Raw genomic sequence first — 8,083 nt, forward strand, 5'->3', positions numbered from 1 at the left:
TAAAAGAACAGTGGCCCGTGGGGGGATCGAACCCACGACCTTCGCGTTATTAGCACGACGCTCTAACCAACTGAGCTAACGGGCCTCGGCAGATGCAGTTGCTCAGCCCTACGCTAGAAACTGGTGGCATGAAGCCATACACCATTTCTATGGTCGTCGTGTGTCTGCTTCCCTGGTATATATTCTGCTGACGGTCACGAAACAGTAGCTATATTGCGAGCAGGACGGGAAACGGCCGCTCGGACAGCTCAAACTTGTCACGATTCGTGTGGAAAAAATTCCGTTCCGGTACCGGGAATCGAACCCGGGCCTCCTGGGTGAAAGCCAGGTATCCTAGCCACTAGACCACACCGGATGTGGCCGTTTCATTCGACCGTTCGTACGGTCGCTTGTCGCATTTATGCCTCGTTGTTACAGGGGTAGGAGGAAAAGCAAAGCTGTAAGTAGTAATATTTATTTACTTATTTCGCAAGTAAATACCTGCTGCCTGTCATCATACAGCAGGTCATACATTGTGTGACTTTACACGTTATATCGTACGAGATTCAGTTTCATTACTAGTACTTTTTTTCTTGAAAATTTTACATAAGAACTGCAAGTAGTAGTAACGGGAAGTAAACGCTATCACGCTGAGTCGTTGAAGCCTTGAGGATAACAAAGTACAAAGTGTTTCGCTCCTTCGCAAGCCCCAGAGCCGTTATTTAGCTGTGGACGAAAGTAAATTAAATGCCCCGGGTGAGGATCGAACTCACGACCTTAAGATTATGAGACTTACGCGCTGCCTACTGCGCTACCGAGGCAGGTGATCGTCACGCCTTCTGGAATCTCGCTAAGTACCAAATACCAGTGGTAGAGAGTCTGCACTTCCTGGCTCATTTTTTTCTGTTGCTACACGTGCATTCCCGGCGCGACAGGCAACTTGCGATGCTAGGCCGACGCCAGTATGTACAATAGCACACAACAGTCCAAACAAGCAGTCGTGCGCGCTGCATGTTTGGTTATTTCCACACGGAAATCCCGCGGTTCATTCTCATGGCTCACGCAGTTCGAGTGCGAAAGACACGCAGCACCACTATCGGAGAAAAAACAAAATAATGCATCGGCCGGGAATCGAACCCGGGCCGCCCGCGTGGCAGGCGAGCATTCTACCACTGAACCACCGATGCCCAGCTAGTTCACAGCTTCCTTGTGCTTTCCGCGGCAGACGTCTGAGGGGAAAGTGGGACTGCCGTCCAGCGCCGTCGCATCCTCTCGAGAGAATGCTACAGACGCTGAATCCTGCACTGCACTGCTTAAAAATGGCGCCCGAACGCGATCGCCTAAGTACTCTTGCGGCGCACGCACGCGACGACTCTTGCCAAAGGACGCGAAATGTGCGTAGAGACGCTGTCTGGATGCGATCGCCTACCCCGTAATGCGCCTACAGCTACGACCACCTTGAGCCGCCGCCGACAGGCGGGAAGCAGACACAGCGCGGCGTGCGCGGACGGAAACCGTGGTGCGGTGGTGGTGTAATGGTCAGCATAGTTGCCTTCCAAGCAGTTGATCCGGGTTCGATTCCCGGCCACCGCAGCCGGCTTTTTCTTTTGCGTATGAGTACTTTTGCCACGCGTCTTTAAATTAATGTTTCTTTCCCCCTCTTAATCGCTGCAGGCCACCCTATAGTGCGTGCGTCGATTCCCCTTGAGTCTCGACTTGTCTCGACTTTGCTCAGCTGACGCGAGAGCTGACGCTCTCAAATCGGCCTATATCAAAACGACAAGCACGAGAAACGACTGAGAGAGGTAAGGAGAGGCGAGGCGATGGACACACAGCACGCCCCCTTCATTTCACGGTGGCGTCTCCCTGACCGAATGGGGCTGTAGCTCCGAAAACAAAGGAGAAACAAAAATAGGAAGTAAAACTGCCAATAGTACCCTGTGTTCCCATGCGCTCACCCGCCCAAGTACTGACAAGGGCCAAAGTTGTTACGCATCGGCAATCGGACATTTTCTTTCATTTTCTCTTTATCGCTTGAGAACCAGTGTATTCAAGATATTATGGCCATTGCCGAGTGAATGCTGTAGCGCTTCCCGACGAGTCGCGTTCGGATCCTCTGTCAACTTCCACGCAGGGTGATGATCTTTTGGTCATCACACTCGCCAGCTGAAATCGGCGCTGCCTTTTCGTAGTGGTAAAAGAACAGTGGCCCGTGGGGGGATCGAACCCACGACCTTCGCGTTATTAGCACGACGCTCTAACCAACTGAGCTAACGGGCCTCGGCAGATGCAGTTGCTCAGCCCTACGCTAGAAACTGGTGGCATGAAGCCATACACCATTTCTATGGTCGTCGTGTGTCTGCTTCCCTGGTATATATTCTGCTGACGGTCACGAAACAGTAGCTATATTGCGAGCAGGACGGGAAACGGCCGCTCGGACAGCTCAAACTTGTCACGATTCGTGTGGAAAAAATTCCGTTCCGGTACCGGGAATCGAACCCGGGCCTCCTGGGTGAAAGCCAGGTATCCTAGCCACTAGACCACACCGGATGTGGCCGTTTCATTCGACCGTTCGTACGGTCGCTTGTCGCATTTATGCCTCGTTGTTACAGGGGTAGGAGGAAAAGCAAAGCTGTAAGTAGTAATATTTATTTACTTATTTCGCAAGTAAATACCTGCTGCCTGTCATCATACAGCAGGTCATACATTGTGTGACTTTACACGTTATATCGTACGAGATTCAGTTTCATTACTAGTACTTTTTTTCTTGAAAATTTTACATAAGAACTGCAAGTAGTAGTAACGGGAAGTAAACGCTATCACGCTGAGTCGTTGAAGCCTTGAGGATAACAAAGTACAAAGTGTTTCGCTCCTTCGCAAGCCCCAGAGCCGTTATTTAGCTGTGGACGAAAGTAAATTAAATGCCCCGGGTGAGGATCGAACTCACGACCTTAAGATTATGAGACTTACGCGCTGCCTACTGCGCTACCGAGGCAGGTGATCGTCACGCCTTCTGGAATCTCGCTAAGTACCAAATACCAGTGGTAGAGAGTCTGCACTTCCTGGCTCATTTTTTTCTGTTGCTACACGTGCATTCCCGGCGCGACAGGCAACTTGCGATGCTAGGCCGACGCCAGTATGTACAATAGCACACAACAGTCCAAACAAGCAGTCGTGCGCGCTGCATGTTTGGTTATTTCCACACGGAAATCCCGCGGTTCATTCTCATGGCTCACGCAGTTCGAGTGCGAAAGACACGCAGCACCACTATCGGAGAAAAAACAAAATAATGCATCGGCCGGGAATCGAACCCGGGCCGCCCGCGTGGCAGGCGAGCATTCTACCACTGAACCACCGATGCCCAGCTAGTTCACAGCTTCCTTGTGCTTTCCGCGGCAGACGTCTGAGGGGAAAGTGGGACTGCCGTCCAGCGCCGTCGCATCCTCTCGAGAGAATGCTACAGACGCTGAATCCTGCACTGCACTGCTTAAAAATGGCGCCCGAACGCGATCGCCTAAGTACTCTTGCGGCGCACGCACGCGACGACTCTTGCCAAAGGACGCGAAATGTGCGTAGAGACGCTGTCTGGATGCGATCGCCTACCCCGTAATGCGCCTACAGCTACGACCACCTTGAGCCGCCGCCGACAGGCGGGAAGCAGACACAGCGCGGCGTGCGCGGACGGAAACCGTGGTGCGGTGGTGGTGTAATGGTCAGCATAGTTGCCTTCCAAGCAGTTGATCCGGGTTCGATTCCCGGCCACCGCAGCCGGCTTTTTCTTTTGCGTATGAGTACTTTTGCCACGCGTCTTTAAATTAATGTTTCTTTCCCCCTCTTAATCGCTGCAGGCCACCCTATAGTGCGTGCGTCGATTCCCCTTGAGTCTCGACTTGTCTCGACTTTGCTCAGCTGACGCGAGAGCTGACGCTCTCAAATCGGCCTATATCAAAACGACAAGCACGAGAAACGACTGAGAGAGGTAAGGAGAGGCGAGGCGATGGACACACAGCACGCCCCCTTCATTTCACGGTGGCGTCTCCCTGACCGAATGGGGCTGTAGCTCCGAAAACAAAGGAGAAACAAAAATAGGAAGTAAAACTGCCAATAGTACCCTGTGTTCCCATGCGCTCACCCGCCCAAGTACTGACAAGGGCCAAAGTTGTTACGCATCGGCAATCGGACATTTTCTTTCATTTTCTCTTTATCGCTTGAGAACCAGTGTATTCAAGATATTATGGCCATTGCCGAGTGAATGCTGTAGCGCTTCCCGACGAGTCGCGTTCGGATCCTCTGTCAACTTCCACGCAGGGTGATGATCTTTTGGTCATCACACTCGCCAGCTGAAATCGGCGCTGCCTTTTCGTAGTGGTAAAAGAACAGTGGCCCGTGGGGGGATCGAACCCACGACCTTCGCGTTATTAGCACGACGCTCTAACCAACTGAGCTAACGGGCCTCGGCAGATGCAGTTGCTCAGCCCTACGCTAGAAACTGGTGGCATGAAGCCATACACCATTTCTATGGTCGTCGTGTGTCTGCTTCCCTGGTATATATTCTGCTGACGGTCACGAAACAGTAGCTATATTGCGAGCAGGACGGGAAACGGCCGCTCGGACAGCTCAAACTTGTCACGATTCGTGTGGAAAAAATTCCGTTCCGGTACCGGGAATCGAACCCGGGCCTCCTGGGTGAAAGCCAGGTATCCTAGCCACTAGACCACACCGGATGTGGCCGTTTCATTCGACCGTTCGTACGGTCGCTTGTCGCATTTATGCCTCGTTGTTACAGGGGTAGGAGGAAAAGCAAAGCTGTAAGTAGTAATATTTATTTACTTATTTCGCAAGTAAATACCTGCTGCCTGTCATCATACAGCAGGTCATACATTGTGTGACTTTACACGTTATATCGTACGAGATTCAGTTTCATTACTAGTACTTTTTTTCTTGAAAATTTTACATAAGAACTGCAAGTAGTAGTAACGGGAAGTAAACGCTATCACGCTGAGTCGTTGAAGCCTTGAGGATAACAAAGTACAAAGTGTTTCGCTCCTTCGCAAGCCCCAGAGCCGTTATTTAGCTGTGGACGAAAGTAAATTAAATGCCCCGGGTGAGGATCGAACTCACGACCTTAAGATTATGAGACTTACGCGCTGCCTACTGCGCTACCGAGGCAGGTGATCGTCACGCCTTCTGGAATCTCGCTAAGTACCAAATACCAGTGGTAGAGAGTCTGCACTTCCTGGCTCATTTTTTTCTGTTGCTACACGTGCATTCCCGGCGCGACAGGCAACTTGCGATGCTAGGCCGACGCCAGTATGTACAATAGCACACAACAGTCCAAACAAGCAGTCGTGCGCGCTGCATGTTTGGTTATTTCCACACGGAAATCCCGCGGTTCATTCTCATGGCTCACGCAGTTCGAGTGCGAAAGACACGCAGCACCACTATCGGAGAAAAAACAAAATAATGCATCGGCCGGGAATCGAACCCGGGCCGCCCGCGTGGCAGGCGAGCATTCTACCACTGAACCACCGATGCCCAGCTAGTTCACAGCTTCCTTGTGCTTTCCGCGGCAGACGTCTGAGGGGAAAGTGGGACTGCCGTCCAGCGCCGTCGCATCCTCTCGAGAGAATGCTACAGACGCTGAATCCTGCACTGCACTGCTTAAAAATGGCGCCCGAACGCGATCGCCTAAGTACTCTTGCGGCGCACGCACGCGACGACTCTTGCCAAAGGACGCGAAATGTGCGTAGAGACGCTGTCTGGATGCGATCGCCTACCCCGTAATGCGCCTACAGCTACGACCACCTTGAGCCGCCGCCGACAGGCGGGAAGCAGACACAGCGCGGCGTGCGCGGACGGAAACCGTGGTGCGGTGGTGGTGTAATGGTCAGCATAGTTGCCTTCCAAGCAGTTGATCCGGGTTCGATTCCCGGCCACCGCAGCCGGCTTTTTCTTTTGCGTATGAGTACTTTTGCCACGCGTCTTTAAATTAATGTTTCTTTCCCCCTCTTAATCGCTGCAGGCCACCCTATAGTGCGTGCGTCGATTCCCCTTGAGTCTCGACTTGTCTCGACTTTGCTCAGCTGACGCGAGAGCTGACGCTCTCAAATCGGCCTATATCAAAACGACAAGCACGAGAAACGACTGAGAGAGGTAAGGAGAGGCGAGGCGATGGACACACAGCACGCCCCCTTCATTTCACGGTGGCGTCTCCCTGACCGAATGGGGCTGTAGCTCCGAAAACAAAGGAGAAACAAAAATAGGAAGTAAAACTGCCAATAGTACCCTGTGTTCCCATGCGCTCACCCGCCCAAGTACTGACAAGGGCCAAAGTTGTTACGCATCGGCAATCGGACATTTTCTTTCATTTTCTCTTTATCGCTTGAGAACCAGTGTATTCAAGATATTATGGCCATTGCCGAGTGAATGCTGTAGCGCTTCCCGACGAGTCGCGTTCGGATCCTCTGTCAACTTCCACGCAGGGTGATGATCTTTTGGTCATCACACTCGCCAGCTGAAATCGGCGCTGCCTTTTCGTAGTGGTAAAAGAACAGTGGCCCGTGGGGGGATCGAACCCACGACCTTCGCGTTATTAGCACGACGCTCTAACCAACTGAGCTAACGGGCCTCGGCAGATGCAGTTGCTCAGCCCTACGCTAGAAACTGGTGGCATGAAGCCATACACCATTTCTATGGTCGTCGTGTGTCTGCTTCCCTGGTATATATTCTGCTGACGGTCACGAAACAGTAGCTATATTGCGAGCAGGACGGGAAACGGCCGCTCGGACAGCTCAAACTTGTCACGATTCGTGTGGAAAAAATTCCGTTCCGGTACCGGGAATCGAACCCGGGCCTCCTGGGTGAAAGCCAGGTATCCTAGCCACTAGACCACACCGGATGTGGCCGTTTCATTCGACCGTTCGTACGGTCGCTTGTCGCATTTATGCCTCGTTGTTACAGGGGTAGGAGGAAAAGCAAAGCTGTAAGTAGTAATATTTATTTACTTATTTCGCAAGTAAATACCTGCTGCCTGTCATCATACAGCAGGTCATACATTGTGTGACTTTACACGTTATATCGTACGAGATTCAGTTTCATTACTAGTACTTTTTTTCTTGAAAATTTTACATAAGAACTGCAAGTAGTAGTAACGGGAAGTAAACGCTATCACGCTGAGTCGTTGAAGCCTTGAGGATAACAAAGTACAAAGTGTTTCGCTCCTTCGCAAGCCCCAGAGCCGTTATTTAGCTGTGGACGAAAGTAAATTAAATGCCCCGGGTGAGGATCGAACTCACGACCTTAAGATTATGAGACTTACGCGCTGCCTACTGCGCTACCGAGGCAGGTGATCGTCACGCCTTCTGGAATCTCGCTAAGTACCAAATACCAGTGGTAGAGAGTCTGCACTTCCTGGCTCATTTTTTTCTGTTGCTACACGTGCATTCCCGGCGCGACAGGCAACTTGCGATGCTAGGCCGACGCCAGTATGTACAATAGCACACAACAGTCCAAACAAGCAGTCGTGCGCGCTGCATGTTTGGTTATTTCCACACGGAAATCCCGCGGTTCATTCTCATGGCTCACGCAGTTCGAGTGCGAAAGACACGCAGCACCACTATCGGAGAAAAAACAAAATAATGCATCGGCCGGGAATCGAACCCGGGCCGCCCGCGTGGCAGGCGAGCATTCTACCACTGAACCACCGATGCCCAGCTAGTTCACAGCTTCCTTGTGCTTTCCGCGGCAGACGTCTGAGGGGAAAGTGGGACTGCCGTCCAGCGCCGTCGCATCCTCTCGAGAGAATGCTACAGACGCTGAATCCTGCACTGCACTGCTTAAAAATGGCGCCCGAACGCGATCGCCTAAGTACTCTTGCGGCGCACGCACGCGACGACTCTTGCCAAAGGACGCGAAATGTGCGTAGAGACGCTGTCTGGATGCGATCGCCTACCCCGTAATGCGCCTACAGCTACGACCACCTTGAGCCGCCGCCGACAGGCGGGAAGCAGACACAGCGCGGCGTGCGCGGACGGAAACCGTGGTGCGGTGGTGGTGTAATGGTCAGCATAGTTGCCTTCCAAGCAGTTGATCCGGGTTCGATTCC

General features: G+C 52.1%; 19 non-coding genes across 19 annotated transcripts; 3 read left to right on the plus strand and 16 right to left on the minus strand.

Annotated features, from left to right (window-relative positions):
- Positions 1–11: 11 nt before the first annotated feature.
- On the minus strand, positions 12–85 carry Trnai-aau (transfer RNA isoleucine (anticodon AAU)). Its single transcript has one exon. It is a non-coding gene; the product is annotated as a tRNA-Ile (tRNA).
- A 198-nt stretch (positions 86–283) lies between these two features.
- On the minus strand, positions 284–355 carry Trnae-uuc (transfer RNA glutamic acid (anticodon UUC)). Its single transcript has one exon. It is a non-coding gene; the product is annotated as a tRNA-Glu (tRNA).
- Positions 356–727: 372 nt separating this feature from the next.
- Positions 728–800, minus strand: Trnam-cau (transfer RNA methionine (anticodon CAU)). The gene has a single exon. It is a non-coding gene; the product is annotated as a tRNA-Met (tRNA).
- Positions 801–1,095: 295 nt separating this feature from the next.
- Positions 1,096–1,166, minus strand: Trnag-gcc (transfer RNA glycine (anticodon GCC)). Its single transcript has one exon. It is a non-coding gene; the product is annotated as a tRNA-Gly (tRNA).
- A 334-nt stretch (positions 1,167–1,500) lies between these two features.
- On the plus strand, positions 1,501–1,572 carry Trnag-ucc (transfer RNA glycine (anticodon UCC)). The gene has a single exon. It is a non-coding gene; the product is annotated as a tRNA-Gly (tRNA).
- Positions 1,573–2,185: 613 nt separating this feature from the next.
- On the minus strand, positions 2,186–2,259 carry Trnai-aau (transfer RNA isoleucine (anticodon AAU)). The gene has a single exon. It is a non-coding gene; the product is annotated as a tRNA-Ile (tRNA).
- A 198-nt stretch (positions 2,260–2,457) lies between these two features.
- Positions 2,458–2,529, minus strand: Trnae-uuc (transfer RNA glutamic acid (anticodon UUC)). Its single transcript has one exon. It is a non-coding gene; the product is annotated as a tRNA-Glu (tRNA).
- A 372-nt stretch (positions 2,530–2,901) lies between these two features.
- On the minus strand, positions 2,902–2,974 carry Trnam-cau (transfer RNA methionine (anticodon CAU)). Its single transcript has one exon. It is a non-coding gene; the product is annotated as a tRNA-Met (tRNA).
- Positions 2,975–3,269: 295 nt separating this feature from the next.
- Positions 3,270–3,340, minus strand: Trnag-gcc (transfer RNA glycine (anticodon GCC)). The gene has a single exon. It is a non-coding gene; the product is annotated as a tRNA-Gly (tRNA).
- A 334-nt stretch (positions 3,341–3,674) lies between these two features.
- Trnag-ucc (transfer RNA glycine (anticodon UCC)) lies at positions 3,675–3,746 on the plus strand. The gene has a single exon. It is a non-coding gene; the product is annotated as a tRNA-Gly (tRNA).
- A 613-nt stretch (positions 3,747–4,359) lies between these two features.
- Trnai-aau (transfer RNA isoleucine (anticodon AAU)) lies at positions 4,360–4,433 on the minus strand. The gene has a single exon. It is a non-coding gene; the product is annotated as a tRNA-Ile (tRNA).
- Positions 4,434–4,631: 198 nt separating this feature from the next.
- Positions 4,632–4,703, minus strand: Trnae-uuc (transfer RNA glutamic acid (anticodon UUC)). The gene has a single exon. It is a non-coding gene; the product is annotated as a tRNA-Glu (tRNA).
- A 372-nt stretch (positions 4,704–5,075) lies between these two features.
- On the minus strand, positions 5,076–5,148 carry Trnam-cau (transfer RNA methionine (anticodon CAU)). Its single transcript has one exon. It is a non-coding gene; the product is annotated as a tRNA-Met (tRNA).
- A 295-nt stretch (positions 5,149–5,443) lies between these two features.
- Trnag-gcc (transfer RNA glycine (anticodon GCC)) lies at positions 5,444–5,514 on the minus strand. The gene has a single exon. It is a non-coding gene; the product is annotated as a tRNA-Gly (tRNA).
- A 334-nt stretch (positions 5,515–5,848) lies between these two features.
- On the plus strand, positions 5,849–5,920 carry Trnag-ucc (transfer RNA glycine (anticodon UCC)). The gene has a single exon. It is a non-coding gene; the product is annotated as a tRNA-Gly (tRNA).
- A 613-nt stretch (positions 5,921–6,533) lies between these two features.
- On the minus strand, positions 6,534–6,607 carry Trnai-aau (transfer RNA isoleucine (anticodon AAU)). Its single transcript has one exon. It is a non-coding gene; the product is annotated as a tRNA-Ile (tRNA).
- Positions 6,608–6,805: 198 nt separating this feature from the next.
- Trnae-uuc (transfer RNA glutamic acid (anticodon UUC)) lies at positions 6,806–6,877 on the minus strand. The gene has a single exon. It is a non-coding gene; the product is annotated as a tRNA-Glu (tRNA).
- Positions 6,878–7,249: 372 nt separating this feature from the next.
- Trnam-cau (transfer RNA methionine (anticodon CAU)) lies at positions 7,250–7,322 on the minus strand. Its single transcript has one exon. It is a non-coding gene; the product is annotated as a tRNA-Met (tRNA).
- Positions 7,323–7,617: 295 nt separating this feature from the next.
- On the minus strand, positions 7,618–7,688 carry Trnag-gcc (transfer RNA glycine (anticodon GCC)). Its single transcript has one exon. It is a non-coding gene; the product is annotated as a tRNA-Gly (tRNA).
- Positions 7,689–8,083: the final 395 nt, after the last annotated feature.

Source organism: Schistocerca serialis, unplaced genomic scaffold (assembly GCF_023864345.2).
Source record: "Schistocerca serialis cubense isolate TAMUIC-IGC-003099 unplaced genomic scaffold, iqSchSeri2.2 HiC_scaffold_382, whole genome shotgun sequence".
Taxonomy (NCBI): domain Eukaryota; kingdom Metazoa; phylum Arthropoda; class Insecta; order Orthoptera; family Acrididae; genus Schistocerca; species Schistocerca serialis.